General features: G+C 35.7%; 1 protein-coding gene across 1 annotated transcript in view; it reads left to right on the top strand.

The window, feature by feature from the left end:
* The window catches only part of ATRNL1 (attractin like 1), a 412,107-nt gene that overhangs the window by 363,047 nt on the left and 24,724 nt on the right, over positions 1–24,336 (top strand). The gene's annotated exons all lie outside the window — the stretch shown is intronic.

Below are 24,336 nucleotides of genomic sequence, written 5' to 3'. Positions count from 1 at the left end.
GTAAAGGGAACATCAGTGAGTATTCTCACTTTGTGTTCACATTTAGCGCGCTGTTTCTTTGCACCAACAGAAATAAATGCTAATGCTATGCTGTTCAGGATTCAATTAAAATGTTAACATTTACCAGAATGCATGCTGAATGACTTCTGGGATTTTGTGATTGAATCTGCCAGCTTCATGAGGAAGGTGTCCACTCTGCAAATGATTCTTGCTCATTTTAAGGTAGCATTTGCATTACCTGGAAGTATTTATCATGGTGATCTATCTCATCTGATCTCTGTTAGACTGTTGTACAACACTATTACAGCCACTGTTCTTATAAAATAGCTCTTAAGCCAGAGGTACCTACCCACAACTTTTAGATCCTTTAAAAACTGCATGTAATGACGAGATACAAAATGGAAATGATAACCAAGTTTGGATGGTAGTCTGGCACTGCACAAATGAGCATTTTACTATTTCAGAATTCATTGGAGGGTTTGCCAAAGTAAACACCTTTGCATTGAATAGTATGTTGCATGGTATGGGCCTAAAATGTTCCTCTAAGCCAGGAAATATGCTTCAAGGCTAACTTCTATTATTAAGAGCCGAAAAAGATATCATCTTAAATTTTAAAATCCATTTAAGAGATTAAAAATACTGAGTAATAATGATGAGGGCAAGTGCTAGTTACTTCTCTTTGAAGTAAGCTCAGCTTTCTTCTCCTTTGTGCCTCATGGCACTCTGTTTTGTTTGGTTGGTTGTGTTTGCTTGTTTGTTTGTTTTCTTCCTGAGCTCTGAGATGAGGACTTTGTTGTTAAAATGCAGTTTATGGCTTGTATCTGTGTGCATGCCAGGGAAACAAAAATGTTACTGATACTTTGTCAAATGCATTGCCTGGAAAAAGTATATAAGTGTAAGTGCTCCAAAAACAGCAGTGAACGAGGAAGGATACTTAAAGTATTCCCTGTTTGTGTTTTAAGGAAATGAAAACAAAACAAAGGTGTTTATGGTCTTACACTGAACAACATTATGAAAGAAATTAAAATTCATCATTGAGCAGGAGCTTAAAATGTTTTCTGCTACCGTTGTATGTTTTTACTTTACCTGTGCACTGTTCTGCAGTAAAATGTGCTTAACTAGTTAGTTCTTCGGTTTCTATTTACTATTTGAGTCTTTTAAAGACTAATTCCTGGTCTTTGCTGCATGTGAAAAACAGAGCAAACAGGCATTTCAAACCTTTAGTTGAGTTCAACAATACAACAGATGTCATTTTCAGTTTCTCAACATGGAAGAATGTACCTCTTTTAAAAATACATTGTTTTCCTCTATTTTATTACTTCCATCAGCTCTGCAGCAGATATTTTAAATCCTTTTCCTCTGTTACTTATTATGACACTTTATTATTTAGAAACACCCGACATTTTTTAGTCCCTTCTGCAATTCCCACTTTGTTCTGGGTCAAATGCAAATAGGATTGCTTGAGGTGTGGAGCCATGCTGATTCAAGCATTAGATTATATCAGACTTTATTGCCATAGTCATTTTTCCTAAATGTAATGAATTTTGGTACTCATGGACTGCTTTCACTGTATGTAACCATATATAGTCTGGACAGAAGCTATTATGCAAGTTTGTTGGCATCCCTGTAACTCCACTAATTCATTTCATTCCTATCCTGCAGCACTACCTGCTGCTCCTTTCCTGGACTTTCAGGGAGCAGATGCTGAGAACTGTGCCAAGTCATTTGAAATGATGTGGAAGTTCTTTACAGCAGACATATGTTTGCTGTGCAGTTGTTTTCCCTTATGACCTAAGCTAGGTTAAAACAATGATATTTAGGTGGATGTAAGTAATATGGTCAGCAATTATGTCTTGCCAAGTAATTTTAGAATCCTCTATTACTTGCATGTAACTATTTTCAAGCTTATTGGGATCATTCTAGGACAAAATGGACAACGTGTCAAACACTTGTTTAAATGATATGTCAAAGATTCAGCTCAAAATGAGAGATTGTGAGATTTATTTCTTGTGTGCATATGTCTGAAATACAGAGAGAGGCTACCTGTGTTGCTGTGCATTGCATTTTCCTTAAAATCGATAACTAAGCTATTCTGTACTGGAGTTAATAGGACTTTATTCATATGTCTTTAACATCCTACTAAGCTCAAAAGTGGGTTTTACTTGCTTCCCCATTTTATATTAGTAAATACTGTGCTTAAATAGTCTCCCAGAATGTTGCAAAAAAAAAAAAATCCAATGTAAAGGTTACTTGTTCCTACAGCATATGTTCTATACTTCACCTTTATCAGCAGCTGGAAAAAAACTTGAAACTACAGATGGTGGGCTTTGGCCAAAGGCTATGCATGGCAAAAACTTATCTAGGAGGGACCATATGTCCCATTAGAAGCCTGAGTGTTCTCTACATCCTGCACAAAATGTTCAGAACTTCACAGAAAGAGGCTTATGACGTTGTTTGGTTCTAGTATAAATACTGTGAGCATACAAAACACAACTAGATTGATGCAATTAAAATATTTAGCATTAATTTTAAGTCCAAGACAGATTTCATGGAGATTGGCCTTGTTGAGTTTGTAGGTTCAGATGAAATAATGAGAAATGAATTATTTGAAACATTATTCACTGTAAGTTGCAATTTTCTTTTGATGATGATGATGATGAAACAATTTTTTTTTTCCACAGTTAAACATCCTAAAAATTTGGGAAGTCAATAAATGTTGCCATTGTATGAGGTTAGATGTGGTGCAAAAGATCTTATATATTTTTAGGTGTACGCTTTGAGAGGACCCTAATAATTTCGTTACTTTTATCTGGATGAAGAACTGGTTTTAAATAAAATTTTGCTTGGATTAAAGTAGAAATTACTAAGTTATAATTTAGAATAATCAGTATAAAACATTAAGGAATGCTAGCAGTGATGAAAAAGCGTCTACTGTGGCTAAAATGATAGAATGAGTATACTAATTTTTCTATTGTCTCATTAGTTACATTGCACCTGAGCAATCAGATCAAAATTCAGAGGTTGGTGAAAATATGGATTATTTATATAATCCCTGTGTATACTACACATACATCAATGTAAGCATGTTTCTGAAAAAGCAACCATTTGCAATGAACGTGTCCTGCAGCTTTTGTGACATGCTAGAAGGTAGGGATCATCTGTTCTTGGTTTAGTTTCTGACAACACAATTTAAAGTGCTCAAACACTACTTAATGTCAAGAGATCTAATAATGAGAGCATCTGCAACCAGACCTGTAGAAAGAACTAAATTATGCATCTCAAAGAGTTTTGAACAAAACAGACAAGACAAAAATACAGGAGGAACAAGAGCATAGTATATAAATTGCTTATTGCAGAAAAAGGTGCCAGTGAATTACTGGCAGTGGAAAAACCAAGAATAGCTCCTTCAAGGTCTTAATACAACTCTGGTGATATATTGGGCAATGCAGAAAGAATAGCCTGGTAGTGTGATAAATTCTGCTAAAAGAACTGTGATCATGTCATCATTATTATTAAAGCCAGCTAAATCCCACACTTTGAGGTATCAAGGTACTGTACAAAAGTTTATAGAACTCTATGATAAATGTTTGTATCCTTCTTGGGGAAGGATAGTAAAAGTGCTAATGCACGAGGAGAAACCTTAAACTAGAGCACTTCAAAACAAACAAACAAAAAAAAACAGAATCAAGGGATGCAATTTGTAATTTGTGAGTTATTTACATGTTGATATGTTACTGTCACACAGCAAAATTTACCTAGCTGGTAGAAGTGACAGGGCATCCAGTAAAAGTGTTTTTCTACTTAGATAGTAAGGCAAATGTTCTTAAAGTTGTGTCTAAATGACTAAATGAGATGATTCTAACTTTAGACATTAACACCTGTGAATTAAAATCTAAATAAAATGTGTTAATTAATAGAGCAACATCATTGGAAGTAATTTTGCAGTGTAGGTTGTGGAATGTGCATCCTAGAAAACTTTGTGCAACATTCTATTGCTACAAATAGAAATACTCGAGCAAGTTTTTATGTTCACCAGGTCTCTCCAACAGTTCTGTCTGAAAATTGTTCTGTGGTATCTATGAATCTAAACAGAACTTCTGTCTGCTCTGACTGTGGTGTTCAATCCTACCCAATCGGCACACCACAGTAGGATTGCAGAATCAATAAAATTACCATGCCATCTGCCTTCCCTGTACTCAACATCTTAACAAATAATGACTTATTAATTGTTCTGCAAGACAATTAGCTCTGCATGGGCTTTTCAGTAACAGGGGCTTTTTAGTACTATTTCTAATTTTCCCTGATTAAAATTCAAAATTCTAATGCATATTTACATTAATATGTCCCTTATGGTATGAAATAACTTATAATTGTTATAAAGTAATTATAGTAATCAATTGTTCTGAGCCTTGGAAACAAAGCTATATGTAATAGTTTTTGTAGATTTCTAGAATCATAGATTCATAAGACCATCAAACCCAGCACTATCAAGTCTACCAGTAAACCATATCCATAAGTATTATGTCTGTGTATCTGTTAAACATATCGTTGAGGACAATGACTTCATAATCCTTTCAGTAAAGAAATTTTTCCTAATATCCAACCTGTACTTCTTCTGAGTCAGCTTGAGGCCATTTCTTCTTGTCCTATTGCTTGTTGCTGGGGGAAAAAGACTGAACCCTGACTCAAAACAACCTTCTTTGAGGTAGCCTTAGAGAGTAATAAAGTCTCCCCTGAGCTCCTTTTTTTCTAAGTTAGATAGCTCTGAGAATATTGCACATAGCATTTTATAGACACATTTGAACCGGTAACTACAAATAAAAGTCAACAAGGAGAAGAGCTTAACCTAGAGGAGAGTTCGTCTAGAAAGGGTTTTAATCTTTGGTTCCCTTATTGAGAAGTAGGACTTGCTTTTTTCTTCTATTTTTGGTGTGTGTGTATATGTATATAGTGATCTTGTATGTAAAAGATTATGATAATAGACACTGGGAGAAGAAAAGTAGAGATAGGAAGAAAAAGAAATATATTCATAAGTGGTTGGTTATTTAGACTCTGAAACATAGTATTGCTAGAAAGAGAAATTTTGAAAGGACATGTCTAAATAAAACAAAGCATGGTTCTGCTTTTTCTTTTTCCTCAGCCTATTTATTAGCTCCATCAAAGTGTTATCAGAGCACCCTACACATGTACACGTTTTTCTGCATCATTCTGTTCTTTGTTCTATACCAGACTGCCTCTATAGACTGTGTCATCCCTCATTCTTTAGTTTTGGAGACAGATTTTCAGCTTATTTTCTATGTGTTATTGATGGATTTTCTTTTTAAAAATGATGATTTCATATTTATAATCTAATGATACTATTTAGATAGAATAAAGTGATAGGCAAATAGGGAAAGCTTTATTAAAAGTATTGAGTAAAACTGAATTCATCATACCACCCACGAGAGGAGGGGGAAAAATTAAAACGGGATAACAAGACTTCTCCTATGAAATACTGAAAGGAAAAAAAAAATCATTTCTATTTAACTTCTCTGAAGTGATAATATGCAACTGGGAATGAGCCAAACTGTGTATTACCGCACATCACCATGAATGCCTAGAACTTGTGTTAAAATTCAGGACTTGGTGAGTCAGGCACTTTATCCGGACCAAAAACTAAGCAGGGTTTCTATTGCAATATAATTCACCATTCCAGCGGGAGGGGAACAAAAGAAGCACTCCGTCCCCCGCAAAAACTATAGATCTACCCTAAAGGAATGGTACTGCCGTGGAGTGCAACTCACATAGCATAGCTTGTGGGTATACGATTGTGTTCATCTTATTCTGCAGATAAGGTGGATTATTTTTTGAATGTTTACCTTATGAAACTTAATTTATTTTTTCTTTACCTTCATCATGTAATCTAAACTGAAGATTGAGTTAAATCTTTCTGTAATATCTTTCATACAGAAATAAATTTTGGTTATTAAATTGAGAGACTCTGCCTTAGCAAATGGTATGTTGCCAGTGAAATGGACAAAAAACAGAATTGAAATGTGTGAGAAAATCAAAATTCTAAGAGATTAATAACTATAATTAAGACTAATTGATATGTTGAAGAGTAATTTCAATTTTTAGATGGATATGTAAGTTTGTCAAGTGATCTGGTCTCAAAAGAAGTACCTGGAGATCCTTGGCAAAATGTCCTTTTAAGACTCAGTGGAACCTGAAGTCATCTATTCTGAAGATCATTTTGCAGTTGTTGTTGCTTTCTTTTAAATAGTTATGCCTATTTTTGGCATGACTATTTTCTGGTTAATTTTGTTCTTCTGCACTGCATCAAATGAGGGAGCAGACTGTGTTTATAGTACTGACACTGTGAAAAGAACACAGTGGTAAGTAGCAGATGGTCCTGATTATTACTTAAAAAATATTTATGGCAATAGCAAAAACAAAGTAGATAATAAGACCCAGTGGCCAACCAGACAGCTTCACACCCAAGCTCAAACCCCAGAGCAATTATTTGCAACCTGTAGAGTAAAGACATCACCTTTTTTGCTAATGTTCTTAGCATAGTATGCTTTGTGAGTGATGAAGTATGAAGTGAGTATTGATTTTTTTGTCTGGACATATCGTTAAGAATTTTAGGTGGATCTGTTATGAATTACTTTTTGCATCATTCTAGACATAGGATCTTGATTCCTTTTTATTTCTGAAGTATTTATTTGAGAGGGGATGTAAACAATTTAAAATGAAGAACATACTGTATGATGTTAGCAATGTGTCTTCCACAAATCTTGGCAGAAGTAACTTATTGATTGGCCAATAAAAGCTGCATACTATATGGATATTAGGGAAAAAAGAAAGAGGGGGGGGGGGGAGGAGAGACAGAGAACAAAGGAGGCTAAGATGATTGTTTTACAACTTTACCACTGGATTTCCTGCCCTTGAGGGATTCAGTAAAATGAGACATTAGTTAAAAACTGTTGAATATTATAAACATTTATTTGTGTAGTAGTTACTTGTTGTTAAAACAAATATTATCACAGTTCTTTCGGAGTATTAGAAATGCTATTTTTTTCCTTTGTCACCTTTTGCTCCTTGAAATGCTAAATGGGAACTGAAATAATATCTGCTGTAAAAGTTCTGATTCTGTGAATTATAAGCATAGCTGTGTACGTCTCCTCAATTGTTTATGGCACTGGATGAGTCATTTTCTGGTCATGTTCAGATTTGCCAATTTTCCCTCCCCACTCATCATGAAAAATACAGAGACAGTGGTGGTTACTCATGATCCTAAGCTGCTGCTGTGAAAGAATCATCATCCTTCAAGCAAACATATGAGCTGGCCATCAGCTGGAAGGAGTTTGGAGATGAATATGATTAAATGTCAGAATATAGCCAGTAATACAGACCTTGCAAGGTCAATGATATGTAAACTCTTTTATCAGTTTGGAAGGGTTACTTTATTTTCTGTTTACACTACTTAAATTGGAAGGTCACTCTGTTGATCACAATGGTAGTTTTTGAATACTTCCATTTTCCACCTTAAATGTAGTCAGGGATAATTATCCTTGTTTATTCTGTGGAAGAGGTCTTCTATTTAAAGTTCTTGTTTTCAACCTGACATGTATCAGCCATATATTTTAGCACAGCAACCATACATTTTTTTTCCGCCTTTATTTTGCAAGGGAAAGGCAAATAAGGTCTACTTGAAACATGATCTTCTGTCTTCTGAGCATCAAAGTAGCACTGTCCTAGATTTAGCTTTAGTTCTGCTTTTTTTTTTTTTTTTACCTTTTGTAGAAAGGTTGTACCGAGTGCCATTTGAAGCCCCATATGGCCTTGCTTAATGGCAGTTACATTTCCTTGCTGTACTCCTTTTTTGTTGCTTGTTTCCTTGTTTTAACAACAAAACCTTTTCCAACTTGGTCGTTCTGTGTCCAGCTTACATTCCAGCCCTTTTTTCTTCCTCAAACAATGAACTTCTCATGTATAAGTTTCTTCTTGCTCCAAGATAAAACTCTGAATTTAGCACAGAAGAATATGAGTACATTTATATTCCTTGAACACTTGAGGTCACACAACAATCTCTTTTATATTCTACTCCTTCTCTGTATTGATGATACATACCAGTGTTTATCATGATTGAATTTCAGCAGCATGCCCTTATTTTTATGCCAAAATCTTTAATGAAAATATTAAACAAGACTGGCCAAAAGACTGATTCTTGTTGCCATTCTATACCTTCATCTGTTTCCTTTGTTATAGCTACTTTTTTCTCCCCTTCATGTAATTGTCTGCTCTCCATTATTCCTATATCATTCCTATCATTTTTATGTCCATTGATATCCCCCAGTATGAAATACCTTTCACAGATCTAGATAGAATAACCTTAACCATGTTTTTATCTTGCAAATCAGTTAACGTTTTGTTGAAAGTGGTCAGACTGATCCGGCACAATCTTTGATGATACATGGATGAATTTTGTACGTTTTTCATTTACCAGTCTTTAATTACTCTTTCCTGCCAAGTATCATGTAGCTAACTGATCAATAAATGATTCTTTTTTCTTGAATCTAGACAACTTTTAATATGAAATAAACAGCATTTATGTTTCTCAATTTATATGTCACTGTTTGACAGATTATTAAACATCCACAATACCAGCCCTTGTTTTCTTACATTCTTACACAGCTAGGGCTCAGATTGCCATAATGCCAATGCATGAAACTTGTCTGTTTCTAACCCTTGTTCCGTTATCTGTCTGAACTGCACCTTCCTTGGTAGACCTCTCTCACCCTCTCCCTAAATTGCCTATTTTCTGTACTCCCTTCATTGTCACATGGCGTGGACAGCCTTAGGATCCTGCTGTGGGCTTTGCGTGGAAAGTTGGGGAACTGCTATCCCTTAATGCATCCCATGAGATCCTATATTTGTGTTACTGGTTGTGGTGTTTTGGGTTTTATTTCTGAGTGCATGGTATTTCTTTCAGAACCTATTTGTAAAATGAGCACTGTATATTATGAGTAGGCGAGTCCTATACATAGTGTTAGTGTAGATTCATCAGCTTAATCATTCAGAGAAGCAGAAATATTAATCTTCCTTTAATCACTGAATAGGCAGAAAGTTTGATTACTTTTGAAATATCTAGCCATCAAATTATAACTTCTCATTTGGATGAAAGGTATAAACGCTAGTATATTTTCTTTCCTGTGAGATTCATGCCTGTTCGGTCATGCAGAAGGCCACAGGATTAACAGGGTTTACAGAATTACACTGAAATTGGTAGGCTGTATAAAGAGAAGTAATTCATATGTAGGAAGAAGTTAGGTGTTTGATTGTCTTCCAGGCAAATCCTTGGGCACTCTGAAAGATTTAAGTTTTCCAAAACTGAAAAAGATTGTAGATTGCATTTCTTCTTTTGACGTGAACTGTACAAATGTCAACAAAGAAAACAACAACAGCAGAAAAAGTATAAAGGTAGTTGAAAAACATGCGGAGTTCTCAATTTGAGATATTGCTGAGGGAGGTTATACAGTATTTGTCATTTTTAATGTAATTTCTTTTTAAGAAAAAACAAAAACACAGGAAACTTTCACAAGTATTGTTTATTTCACACAAATATAAACATTTGGTAGTCAGAGAGTGCCATTCAGCAGTGATATGTTTTAATACTCTTGGTGTTGGTTTAAAGACCCAGTGTTTCTCACATAGAAAGGATGCAGTAATAGGATCTTTGTTTTCTGCATTCAGCCCGTATGAATGTGCAGCTTCACCTAAACTGAGGGTCTTATTTGTCAACATTCCTCTCTACATGCAAGCAGATGACTTTCTTTTGCTGAACTTTGAGGATCTGACAGATGCCTAGCTCTAGCTGAGTTTGAAAATGAGGTAATGTGAACAAATCTCTGTTCAGGTAGCACACTGAATGATATGTGTCCTTCCTGTTGGAAACTGGTGGTCTGCTTTTATATCCTGTCAACATATAGTAGGTGGAACAGATGGCTTACAGATAAATTAGTACCATAAACCTTTCAAGTATAAAGTTATATGTGATTTAAATCTTTCAACAGGCATCCCATTACCTATTTCTCCTTTCTCTAACTTCAAACTCTTTGCAAAGAAACACCTCTTTATCAACAAAAGACAAATCTGTTCTAAATTCACCACTGGAAATAGTTATGTGGAGACCTTCCTTGATTCTTAGTCATACCATCATGGAAACTTTCATTCATCACTGGGACAATGCAATTACTTATAATCTACCTTCCCACATTTATTTTATCATGCTTTTGGGCTAAGATGCTTCTACTGTCTATATGATTTCACGTTGCTTTATACCAGAAATAGAGACAAATGAAATTTATCATTCTGTAGCATTTGATGCCATCCACCTGTTTATTTATGAAACTATTAAAGACTTATTGAGTTACTAAATTACAGAGAAAATAAATTGAGTTATCATCTGTAGTTAAATTCAGTCCTTGTTTCTGCTGTCTTTTTAGGCTCTATGGCATTTTCTGAAATTACAATGGCTCTGCAGGCCCAGACTTCAAGAATACATTTTCTTCACAGCCTTTTTATGCCATTCCAAGTCAATTTTTAATGCGTGAGCAATTTGTGGTTCTGGAAAATGTTGACAGAAGGATGTCAGGGCTTTCTTTTCTTAGCAGTTTAAAAGCATGATAAGGAAAGTTCCCACTTAAAAGCAGCTCTTAAATTTTGGAGCTGCTCAATAGACAGAATCATTTGATTCTTTCAATCAATATTATGCAGCTACTGTAGGAAGTTAGTTTTAAAGACTGTGGACACAACTGAATTAATATAGCTATCATTAAGTAAAACACTTTTAAGATGAAGGATGGGAGAAGATCCACACTTTGTGCTCTGTATATTCAATTACTGTATTGTAAGGAAAAGGAAAAGGCATAAAGTTCAAAACTTGTTATTAGTAAAATTGAAGAGTGAACTGAGAAAATGCATCTTAATGGAATATTCTTGTAATAAGAGTGAGATTGTATCAGTGAACTCCCTTATCACTGGCAACATTTCTGGTTGTTCCTTCACTATGAAAATCACTAGAAATGTCCTCTAAAAGAGCTGGTTTGAGTACGGCAAAGATATTAATACAAACCACCCACAGATAGCTGAGAGATGAAGGTTGGGGTTAATGAGCTCACAACTGCTATAGAAGTGATGCTTGTTAGGACATCTTCCCTTATGGTTGCATCTCAACTTATTTTTGTGCTTCAGATAGCTCTCAGTTCAACAGTTATGAAACAGAGCTATAGGAAGTATAGTTCAGAGAAGTCTGTGTCAGCTCACATCTTACTGGACATAGTGGGTCCAAGTCAGCATTGCCTGTACCAAGGCTAAGACTGACTCCTGCTTTTACTTTTTATCACCTGGGTGTAGTGCTGTGCCTATGCATACAGCTAGATAAACAATGCATTCAAATGACTAGATCTTTGCAGAACACGAAGCAGTGGCAACAACATAAAACTCGCCAGACACTGCTTTTTAGAATTAGTTTGAGCCTAACAGTTCTCTGAGAACTCCCACAGTCTGGTGGATCATATCTGACTGCAGAACTGCTCTACATCTTGTAGCAGTATACGGGCTTCACCAGTGTCAGAGCTATTCCTGCCTGCAGTTACCCCACGTTGAAAAAAAAAAAAATAGTTCTGGATGACTATTTCTCTAATCTTCCTTGCAAAGCATAGCAAAAAAGACAAATATCTGTGGTAAAAGCGGTTAGGATAGCCTCAATTATATGGAGTTAGCAGATCCATACAATATATATAGGCCAATGGCTGAAAAATTGTGTTTCCTACATGAATGAATAAATATGTAAAATCCAAAGATCAGTTGAATACATGAAAAATAAAAATAAGGAAAAGCAGGGATGGATTTTGGGTTTCAGTAAATACTTTTGAATTTGAGACACAAGTCGTGTACCAAAATAGATTTATTGTTCATGCTGAAGAAGATGGTGAGCTAGGAAGTGGCTGAATAGTAATTAACATAGAAATATGACATGCAGTCTATCCAAAAGGGAGAAACTTCCAACTAGCACCTGAATATTGAAGGACTTCTAGAAGAATTCCTTTTTATATTAAGACTTTCTAAAATTCTTGTGTCTCCAAAATGCTAATTTTGGGTGAGTTTTTCCAAATTGCTAAGCACAGAGCAGGAATATGAACAGCAGCAGAAAAAGACCAACCTTGTCATTTTAAGTCTGTCATTTCAATAAAGTTGTTTTAAGCATTTGAAACATGCTAGGGTGTAAATGAATGCTTACAAAGGAAATTAGAATTGCAAACTATATTTAGGGTTGAGAGTGACTCAATGCAACATTCTTGTGGGAAGTTTAGGATGAAAATGTATCTACCATTTTCACCCATTCTGTGCTTAATTCATGCTATTTTTAAATGTATTTATTACTTTTAATTTAGGATTCAGTGATACATAGTCTTAATATTTTCTCTTGCGTCTGACTGAAAGTGGGAGTTAAAATATCTACTACCTTGCTGCAGGGCAAATCTAGTAAGGCAGTATGCTCTGATTTTTTGGGGGTAAATTGGTGATCAAAAAGGTCACCTCCACGTGCTTATCCTATGAGAATGGTATACCACCATGATATTCATAACAACATATTTAGTGTTCAGACTTGTCCTGCTAGAATCATCCACTGCATTTTTTCAGGTATACAACTGCTTCAGGTCTATATTCTTGTCCCTTTCCCTTCTCATTTAAGGACCCACTACTTACATGGTCTGTTGGGATTTGCAACTGCTGGAACACACATTTAAAGCAGATGCTAGTCCTTGTGCTCTTACTGGTTCCTCATGTGTTTGGGGATGGATGATGGTTCTCTGTGCTTTCTGTAAAACAGAGATGCTGTTTGTGAGGATGTGGCAGTGGGAGCAAATGAATTACCATTTGAGATGTTCTCAGATTCATTGTTGCAAATGTAATAGAAAAGCTTGTAAATAATAATTCATAGTATGGCTTATGCTTAACATCATCCATTAATTTTCAGATTCCTGCATTGCCGCAGCAGGAAATTCTGAGTCAAGGAGGGAAGTTAAGAACTCTTCCTCCGTATTTTTGATGCATTTTCCGATCAGTATCTCAGAATGAAAGGTACTCTGTTTTGTGTGGTTTTTTGCTTTTTTGGGAGGAAGTGCAGATGAATTCATTATTCTTCCTGTAAATAAATGATTCCTGTTAAATATACTCATGCAGGAATCTTTGTCCACAGTAGAGAAATACCGATTAGTCATCAGCAGGGAAAGTAGATAAAGACTCTTAGATAGCATATTGCAACTGTGAGTAAAAGGAGGGTTTTGTTGGGAGATTTTGGCTACTTGAAAATGTTTCAATATGCAAAAAGCATAACAAGTTGCACTACAAACTATTAGAGTATAACACATTGCATTCAAGAGAAGACTGCATCTTTTTCTGGAAAAACAGCAGAAGAAAATTGTCCATAAAGTGCAAAGTGTGTATGTGAATTTCAGATTTGCAGTTTCTGGATATTGAAATTATTAAGTAATTCTGTCTAATGAAGGAATATCCTTTGAGTAATTGCATTTGCATTTATATAGGGAGAGAATGAAAATGTTTCTTTTGTTTAGAAAACAGTAAAACATGGCTGGCAGCACAGTGTGCTGCCTCCCTGAGTTATATTGAAGGCTTTTTCTAGAGAGATGCAGGTGAGTTCTGCTTTGCTTTATGAATTTAAAATATATCCTTTATTTACAGTTTTCTGATGATTTAGTAGTGTTTGCTGAGCAGAATATTTATAATGTTGAAAATTCTAATTTATGTCAAAACTGTACGCTAAAATCAGTTTCTCATTCACCTGAGAAACATTATCAGCTATCTATCAGCTTCAGTTCGGTGCAGAATCTGAAGAATACTCTGAAAGTAGCATCAAATTTCCTCTGCTTTTGTGTAGCACTTGATGGTGCAAGATGGTACGAGTGTGACAAAAACAACTTTGTATAAATGACCACCCTTTCTTCCAGCAATAGCTAGAACTCCAGGTCCCACTTTCCACCAAGGCATATTTCCACTTTGGTTAGCACCAGAGGAGATCTGGAATGCCATTACAGAACACTCTGCAAACTGCCATTATTTTCAGTAGGAGTGTTGCCAAGATTCTTTCAATGTTGATTACAGAATCATAAAAAAAAAAAAAAAAAAAGCTGGAAAGGACTTTTAGAGATCATTTAGTCCCATCTTCCCTCTTCAAGGCAGCATCAGCTGCATGTAAACAATTCTTGGCAGATGTTTGACTAACCTGTTCATGGAAGCCTACAGAAATGGAGTTTGTGCTTCTTGCCTAGGAATTATTTTCTCATACATTGCTGTGCTGTTAGAAATTTTTTCTTAATGGTTAACCTAAATTTCCTCTGCTACAGTTTAAGCCTATTTCTTCTTATAATGCCTAAAATGAGCATGAAGAAGATTATTTCCTTCCTTTCCTCTTCTCTCCAGCCCCTTTATATTTTTATTTTTTCTCCTCAATCACCTGTTTCTGTATCAAAATAATCCTAGTTCCTCCAAGCTGGTCAAGGTCGTGTTTTCTAGACCCAATTGCATTGTGTTAGTCGTCTGCACTATGCTAGTGCAAAGACAGATGAAATAGGAGTGTGAAATACTTAGGACTGGAGGGAGAATAGAGTACTTTAAAAGGGAATCCAGCATTGAAGAGCGATTTTGCAAGGAATACTAGGTTATCTTTCATCCCCCTCTTCACATATACAACTTCCATATTCTTTACATGATTAATTACTGATGGCTGATATAACTAAAACAATATGCTGAAATGCTGGCCTACTAGGCATGATGTGTGACACTGTAGTCCTGAGCTTGGGCAGTATGCTGGATCTTTAGAGAAGTGGGAAAACCATAGTTGTGGTTGATTCAGATTTTTTCCCAAAACTGAATTTTACTAAGTGATTTGACACTAAAAAGATAAAGCTTACTCCATGCTTCTTCCTAGTTTTGGCTATTTTTAGGACTTCCTGCAGAGATTTTGGCCCTGGGCTTTAATTCCTTCTACCCACAAACAAGCCCATCCCTTTCCATCTACTGTGGAGTCAATGATTCATGTCTGGTGCAGTCAGCCAGCAAGGTCCAGTTATTTATTCCTGTAGGGTTATGGTGGTTTGTAGCAAGGTACAATGAAAACTGCATTGAATGGAGAGGAATTTCTTAGGAAGCAAGTCTAATTTAGTTCCCAGCAAAAGTATTGCATGACAATTAGGAATCTGTGATCTGCATTTTGCTTACAAGGAGGTACGTAACATCAGTTCAGAAATAAACTTGTGAGTTATTTAGCTCATCTTTAACTATGTGAGTTTCTACTAACATTTGGATATGGCTGTATAATCTGATAATCTATTCCATTAATATAGCACTAAGAAATTCTGTAATAAGTTTGTACCAGTTGTTATTAGGATGCTAGAGCTCTATCCAAATATTATTTTCCTGATGTGAGACTTTCTCTGATTTTTTTTCCATTGATCAAAAGTACTGATATGAAAAGAGATTTTGCAGACACACTATTCTCCCACATCTTCTTGTCATAATAATATTTTTTTTTCTCTTTTATGGAAGATACAGGAAAATACTTCAGCTAGTCAAATGAACAATCAGAAAGAACTACTATAAATGTTCACTTGATCTGGAGTCCCCATCTATTTTCTCTGCAAATCCCATAGCTGCCATTTATCCATCAAATTGGAGACTAACCTACCTGAATACTCACCTGTGAAATTAGAACATGTTGAAAAGAAGTGCTCCCTCTGTGTTGCTACACTATGCCATACTGGAATTTACAGAGAAAATGTGTTGTCACAAATTCTAGACTGTCCCTTGGAAACAGTTTTCCCAGAAATCCTTATCCTGGTTTTCAGGCAACACATCTCCCTCCCCTGTACCTACCAATCTTAGCAGCACAAATACATTTCTCATGAATCAGTGAGCAGTACACAGAATCAGATATCGAGGTGGCAACAAACACTGCATGAAAAACTTGCCAATGCCTCACCACAGTCACCTCAAAAAGTGCCCTATTCTGTATCATCATATCCTACAGATTCTATGCTTTTATATCTTCAAATACAACAAATGCATCTATTTCTAGATATATATAGCTGCAACCAATCAACCATAGCAAAGCAGGGCGAACTTGCAATCTCTTAGAGATACAAACTCCTAGCTGTTGGTAAAAGAATCAGTTGCAGAACAAAACGTATTTTGTGCAGCCTACTGGGGTTAATCCACTATTTTGTAACATTCCAATTACCTGTCCTGAATTACCTCAGTGTGAGTCCACCCAAAGGAAAAACAGTAACTCCCTCCATCAAATTGATGCTTCCCCTGATTGAGAGGCATTTAGCCACCTAAATATTATGAAATTAGTTCCCAGGCTCCAGCCATGTCTCCTATAATTGACTATTATTAAACATTTCAGCTTTTTGAATTAAAAACAAACAAAACAAAAAAAAAGTAAAGATGTCCCAAGGGGTATCACAAGACAAATAGTTTAGGTAAACCATCAAACTAACCAGCAATATATAATGTTGGTGTTTGTGCCATGCTTTGAATATATCCATTTTTGCACAGTACCAGCACTTCTATCTTCAACTTGTGTTGCATTGCTTGGGTGCTTTTGAGAAAGCTATTTTTATGTTCTTCTCTGAATTTCCCTGGCTAATCGCAGTAGCTACTGTATGAAATTTCCATTTTGAAGGAGAAAAAAAATGAGATACTTTGCTTCCCCAACTTACTTTTCTATGGGTATCAAATTGCATGCTTGAATTTCAATGCTACATTTCTTGCTCTGGGAGCTGAAATTTGTTTATTCATCTGAGCATAGTCAAGCAACAATGAAGTTTTTCAGCAGGGCTTGAACCCTTACCGTCTGACCCCTTACTTTGAAAGAAAATTTTTCGACTCATTCCTTAGTGATTCTCGAGAAATCATCACATAATCTGGAGATAACTGAAAGCTTTTGAGGGTATTGTAATATTTTTTCTAGTAGAATGAAATGAAAAGATTACCATATTCTTGACATAGCACCTAGTAACAGTTAGGTGGTGATAGTAGTAATAATCTGCATCTGAAGAGAACCAGGTCTGTGCACTTAATCTGCTTCATATTTGCGAGACTAAATTAACCATAACTTGGAGTTATGAGCTCTTAACTGTATTTTTTCATGTTATTTATATCTTTTGGATTGCAGTACAGAGGGCCCATTGAAAAGTCAGTGATAAATAAAAGCCCCACCTTCAAATCAGTAGTTCTAAGTGTTCTCCAAAGCATAAGGACAGAATGAAGAGAATGGAATATTGATTTCTGAAGAAATTGTACATTAGAAAATGAAGCAGCTTTGAAAAGATGGGGGGAGGTGACTTATTGGCAATGCTTCACAGAGTGCATTCTGATCTTCTTTGCATTTGGATGCCACTTGTATCACAAATCTACCACTCCTTAATTGCAAAGCAGTTCTGACAGGTCTTGAAAAGGAAATGTTCTTCCTGTTCAAAACATTTTCTGCATTTCAAGACAAACAATTTATGCAGAGGAAGAAATAGCCGCAGACTACCCATTATTGCATCTGGAAACTTACTTTAACATATTATTTGCTTTGGAAACAAGGCTATGAATTATGCACACTATGATCTGACCAGTCACAAATTAGAGTCTTGTCTGATTTTGTCTTCATAGCTGTGTCATGTAATCTCTAGGTTTGCTATAGTACCATGTTGCCTGTCCTGGACTAGAAGGATTGAAATGGAAAAAATGAGCCTCCCTGAAGTTGCAGGTCTACTTGGAGTTGATTTCCTTCTAGATACAGTTGAAATCGATCTTATTTCCTACTAGTGCAGTAAAAAGATTCATACAGACTTAAGTACACTGACTTCACACAGAAAGTTACTCTACAGTTTTATTTCCTGCATCTCTTCCTGACTAAATTAGATGGCATTGTTAGACAAGGCTATAAAATTGAACACTCTATTTGTAAGCTAAAATGGCAACATGGACTTCAAGTTCATCACAGTAGATAGCATTTTAAACTGTGATGTTGCGCATGACTGTAGTTAACAGGATAAAAAGTGGTAACATTTATTTTTCAAATTGAATGTGATCTTTTTGTTGGAAAAAACAAGAACAACCTAATAACTGGAAAAAGACTTCTGATGCTGTTCTGCACTTACAAGTAACTTTCAGTCTAATGTGCTCTTACAAAAAAACAAAAACAGAAACAGAAAATGGGAAATGAAGTCAACTGTAACGACACATGCCATTCTTTCATGACCAACTTTACTGCCTGTGTACACAATGGTGTACTGACATCAAAGCATAAAATATTTCAGACTTTTAGACACTTCAAGGTATGATTATGGAAAGTAGCAATAAACTGAGTAAGAATGACATTTCTCTGAGGAAGTAAATGTTGCTACAAGTAAGTATCCACACATACAGGAAATTTTCATTTGTTGTGGTTTTATCAAACTGGATATTTATATCACTTTTATGGAAAAGACAAGAATCTTGGAACATTATTTGTTATTAGTAAATTAGGTGCTCTTCCCTCGTATTAAATTTTCTTGTGCACATACTTGCATACGCATTTTCTGGAGAACATGATAGAAGGTATGGCTCTATTTGATAAGGGACTGATATTTTTTAGTGTAAGATAGGATCAATGTAACAATGAATTATGGAGTTTAAGTCTTGCTATGCAGATGCTTTAGAATTTATATGGCATAGTGCTATCCCTTCTGTGCATTTTGCTAAAATCCAACAGATAACCTGCCCTGTTTTAGAATCGTTGAGATTTGATGTATTTTTAAATGTGCGCGTACTGAAAAAAATGATAAATTTACATTGTTCTCAATCGTAACACTCAAGAACCCTCTCTTTAGAAAACACAAAACTGGACAAGGGTTACCCTTTGAGAAAGTCTTTTTACTTTTCTGACTTCAATAACTGATCGGTTTTATCTCTCCATACAAATCCTACCTTAATATTGCTGAATTATGTATCACTGTTATGTGTCAAAAAATATTAACACAGAATTAAGTAGAAAGAGGTACCTTAGTATTGCTTTGATCTCCACTGTTCTGAACTGTGAATTACTTCCAATATTTTAAGCAACAGCATTAATGAACTGCTTGTATTTATTTATTCCTGTATTTAATTAATTACGACTCTTTGGACACTAAGTTTTTATTCTAGTGCTGCTACTGACTTCAATTGCACTGAGTATTAATAACTCTAGGTGAGACTGCTGTATATATCTGTAGTTAGTTGATGCAATTAACTAGTTTAAATGCAACTGCTGTCACTAGGATATTTATAAAATTATCTGTGAAGTGCTTGTGTAGCTATATATGAAATATTTATCTAGAGGAACTATGTGTCCCAGAAGAAAAATATGATTACTTTAGAGTTGTTTTTTAGTTAGTTTATTTGTTTGTTTTTCAGAAAATTATGGTCACTTTCAAGGCAGTTCTAACACTTCTGTTCTTTGCAGTAGGCATGAAACTAAAGTGCCACCTCTTTGTTCACTTAATTCCATTCAGTTTAGTGGAAAAGCAAACCATAAGACCTTTACTATTACATGTTTGTGAAAAACAGTTGCAACTTCATTGTGTAGAGTGGACATAAGAAAGGTCAAAATTATGCTACTTACATATAGTTTAGCATAGTGCTGTGACTGTGGACCCTTCTGGATGAATCCTTACCTATGGGGGTGGGGAGGTTACGTGTACCTGTAGTTGAGAAAAAGAGGAGCTTTCTGTTGCTGAACAGAAGCAACTATTAATTTATCAGAAGAGGAAAGCTGTAGGGCAAACTTAAACACTGGAGTGTTGTAGATGTATGATTTTAAGCCCTAGGTAAAAGCAGACTGAATATGTCATAGAGATGATTTGTCTTTGGATGATAGCAACATCTCTCATAGAGCACTCCTCTCAGTCTATGGAATGATATTAGCAGTGAATGCAGGGAATGTTCTTTTCCAGTAGCTTGAGGTATACTTATATGAAGCTAGCTGGTGAGTGACATGGTAAATAAAATCTGGAGAAAAAATGATATATAGTTAAGGATGTATTTCAGTGACAGGCGATGCAGCAACAAATACAAACAAATACAGAGCCCTGGAGTACATAAATGAAAATAAGAAACAAATGTATTTGTGAACTAATAGTCCCTTGAGTATCTGTTACCCAAATTAGACTAAGGAATAACAATTGTGCAGAAAAAAAGTAATTGTTCCCCTTTTATTAAATTTTGTGTGTTCTTCTCACTCCTCACACTTATGAACTGTATGCTAAGGACAGAACTGTTCCTTTTGGAGAAAAAAAAAATGATGCACAAATCATCTGTGTTGGTGTGGCATTATTTAGATTGTTTAAACTGCATTTTGTTATAGCCTTCTGGCACTAATTCTATCATCAGAATCTCATTAGTTCCCATAGTGGATCTCCTTTCCTGACAGTAGATTTCACAGAAAATGAAAAATGGTTCAGTCATTTCTCTCTAATTATGTACATCTCTTAATTCTTAATGTTATTGGAAACAAACTGCATGCTAGAAAGACTATGTTATGGAGAACTGTTAATCTGTTAAGATGCTGCTTTTGAGTTTAGAGTAGCTGATAGAGCTGCTAAAACAGAATTTTAGCCACCTGGACAGGTTATGATTTTGTTTTATATTAAAAAGCAATCGATGAGAAGACAGAATACAGAATTTACCATCCTTAAGTGTTCTGAATGTCATATATAAAATGTGCCTACATGACCTCCATCATCTACTCTTTTCCATGTTTTAAACTTCTTTGGCATTCTTAGAATGTGAGTATGGGGCAACATTAAACCTTAAAGTATGGAAATTTATTTATTTATTGGTTTGACAGTAGCTTGGTTGGTATTCTCCTCATACATGTGGTAACACAAAATAGATTCATGAAGCTTTTTTTGACAGATGCAATCTGCAGAGACATTACATGCTACTGTTGCTTGCAGGTTACTCAACAGTTGTCCTTATGATACTTCAATGTTATTAATGTGCAATCTGCTTTTTATCTAGAAAAGAGAAATTCCCATTCACTTACCCTGTGGTTATTGCAGCATGCACTGTGCAGTTGTGAGCACCTAGTTGGTGCTGAGATGAAGTCTGCTGAGGACGACATCCAGACTTTATATAAAGCATAATTTACAGCTGATACCTGCATGAAGTGAGGACACTACTTGTTAATGTTGTCACCAAAAAGTCTAAGATCAAGGAAATTTCTGATCACCGAAGGTATGAAATTTTATTAATAGTAAAGCCTTCTTTAAGGGCTGAACTTTTGGATGTTCATGTACTATCTTCTTTCATATCAGTTCTTCAAGCTATAAACTACTAGATTTTACTGAAGTCATATATGAGACTGATTTGAACATTAGAAGTAACCCAGCTGTATACCCATTATTTATTTGTGCCATACTGCCATATGAAACCTAGGAAAAAGTGGGCTGGTAATAAGTTCAGAGTTCTGATCTAATTAGCAGTCATCATCCTGCCACCTCTTCTGTGTAATCAAATCAGCAGAATACTGACAATATGAAAGAGAGGTGCTTGAAGAAATCTAGGTTAGTGAGACCCATTAATAATCTGATCTCACAGGAAAATAGCTAAAATTTATTCCCTATTTTACTTTCATGAAAAAGTTAATTAAACTAATCAGCACTTTAAGAACCGCAAGAGAAATCCTGTCCCAAATTCTGCTCATCTCTATATAGGCAGCCTTGAAAATGGGAATAAGTTTATAACCCTGGCACATCCCCTGCCAGAACCTTCAGTCGACTTGTGAGTATGACTGCAAGCATCATGAACTCCCAAAGTCATATCAGTCAGTCCCAAAAGACTCAAATTCTGTATCAGTGGAATTCTGGGCTTGTTACAGAATTCATCATTTGCAGCATCAGAGACACGTGGGAGTTTTGCATCAACGCTCTTCTGAGATTTGCTCACAGTGGCTTCTTAATCTTTATGTCCTACACCTGTAGAGATTTGATTTGATGATAAGGAATATTTTCTGTACTGTTTTTGAGAATCTAGGACCTTGCCATTTGGAGTCCAGCCTGGCCAGGAGTGGACAGAAAATGAAGCACAAACTGCTGAGCTAGGCAGTTGAGACAGCAAAATTCGAGCCAAGACCTAGAAGGACAGGAAAAAAATTCCTGTGTAGTTTAAAACTGCCACAAAAAGTCATTGAGTTTAAAAGCCCCAGACTTTGCACAGAGCAGTTGAGGAGCATTGCTGTTCCTCTATGTCTTCTGAGGATAAGGCTTGGCCCACAGTCACACATCAGAAAGTGACAATGCCTTGGATCATTGCAACTATGAGTCCACTTCTTCTTATATCAAAGTTAGCTTCAAAAGTGTTAGTTTCAGACTCCTAATCTTTCTGGTAAAATAGGTAAAGGAAAAACACAAGGTTGCTTACTTTAGAACATCCAGGACACAGGAAGCTGATCCCAAAATGTATAATCCAAGAACTAGACAAATTTTATTATCAGGAGACACAATTTAGCTAAAAGCCACAATTGTGAGCAAGAGGGACGTTTTGCAGTGATGACCAAATGGACCAGTATTGCTGCATAATTTATTTTTGGTGGAATTTGATTCCTTCATCTTGTAGTGTCTGCACTGCAGTGTCTGTATCTAGCATTCCAGCTGGGTTATTTGTGAGAACATTTGTTTGTTTGTATTATTTTAGTGCTGGGAAGCCCTAATGATGGGTCAGGCCTGCACTGTTTTAGGCGCTAAATGAACTCAGAACAGAAAGACACTTCCTCTGCCATATAGCTTATAATCTAAGTATGAAACAAGAGACAACAGATGGGGCTAGACAGACGGGGCAGCATAAGGAAGCAATGTGACAATACTGGTCAGCCAAAAAGCCCGGATTCAAAGGAAAGCAGCAAGCCAACTGTGAGTTTTCTATAAGCAACGTATTGAAGACAGGATTTAAAATGAGATAATTAAGAGTACTTTGCAGACAACTGTAGGAAAGTCCTAAGTATGAGACAGCTTGAAGAAGGGCTTTAGAAGTGAAGCCAATCATTTTTGGGGTATAACAATGGAAAACCAGTAGAAAGTGAACAGATAGTTGCAGTATCACTAAAAGTTATGAATAACGTGGTTAGATAGGAGTGAGTTAAAGCTGCGTGCCTTAGTTTCACCTTGTTGTAAGTGTGGAGCCATCTTCCAAAGAAGGGTCTTTCTCCTCATCCTTGTTGAAGGATTTCTCCATATAATCAAACATGACTTGGCCATGGACAGTTTCATGAGATTCTTGAGCATATGGAAACCCTTTTTTTGGACAAAAAGGTTATGAAATATTTCTTTACTTCCAGAATTCTAAGGCTATTGAAAGAAAAGCTGGTGGGTTTTTTTTTTTTGTTTGTTTGTTTTCATTAAATAATCACAAGACAATGTTTAATACTGGACAGTTGGTAAACAACTTGACAGCAATTTCATCATATTGTTACATCAGCTATTATTTTATATGCCAGTTATATCTGGTAAACTACAATTTCTCTTTGCAAAAGCTTTGAAAATTAATACACAACATTTTAAAGAGTCGTGAGCCAAGTATGCAAACTATTAACAGCAAGATAACTGCATACAGCTAGGTGGCGTTAAGTGAGTTGAAGGAGCCTTTCATCTGAGAAATCTCACTTTAGTATTTCTGCATCCTTTTGCTATATTAATAAAGTTCTCTGTATTTAAAATGATGATTGCTTGCAAAAATATATAAGCTTTATGTCTGCTTTCAGTTTCCATGTTGTGTATGGTTTATAGGGAAGACAGGAGCACTGAGTATCTCTTAACAAAATGAAATCCCTCCATATGGCACCCTTCTCCCATTAAGACATATAATATGAACCCAAAAAGCATCTTTTAAAGAACTGTTATAGCTGAAATGGAATTTTAGTTTAGCTTAATTTGTGAATTGCCTGAAGCAAGAATTATCTTTAATGCTGTCTGTATACAGCAGCTCTCACAGCTGTTCTTAACCAATTCTATATCAAAATAACCAGGAGCTTTCTCACTTCCAGACTTTCACAAGTTAGGTTTCTAATATAAGCTAATCTAAGTTTCCTTGATAGTCAAACTAAAGAATGAAAATAACATGTGCTATGATTCCTACTTTATAGAAAGGCTTTACTTGAGCACTATGTTTTGGCATTGCTGGACTGTTCTCATAACAACCTCTTCATTTCAGCCCTGAGGTCCTCACCTGCCAGCATGCTCAGAGCACTCTTGTGTGCATTAGATC

This window comes from Cyrtonyx montezumae, unplaced genomic scaffold (assembly GCF_038088225.1).
Source record: "Cyrtonyx montezumae isolate F1298 unplaced genomic scaffold, pur_monq_1.0 scaffold_4, whole genome shotgun sequence".
Classification (NCBI taxonomy): Eukaryota; Metazoa; Chordata; class Aves; order Galliformes; family Odontophoridae; genus Cyrtonyx; species Cyrtonyx montezumae.
The sequence above is the reverse complement of the archived record's forward strand: the minus strand, read 5'-3'. Positions and strand labels throughout refer to the sequence as shown.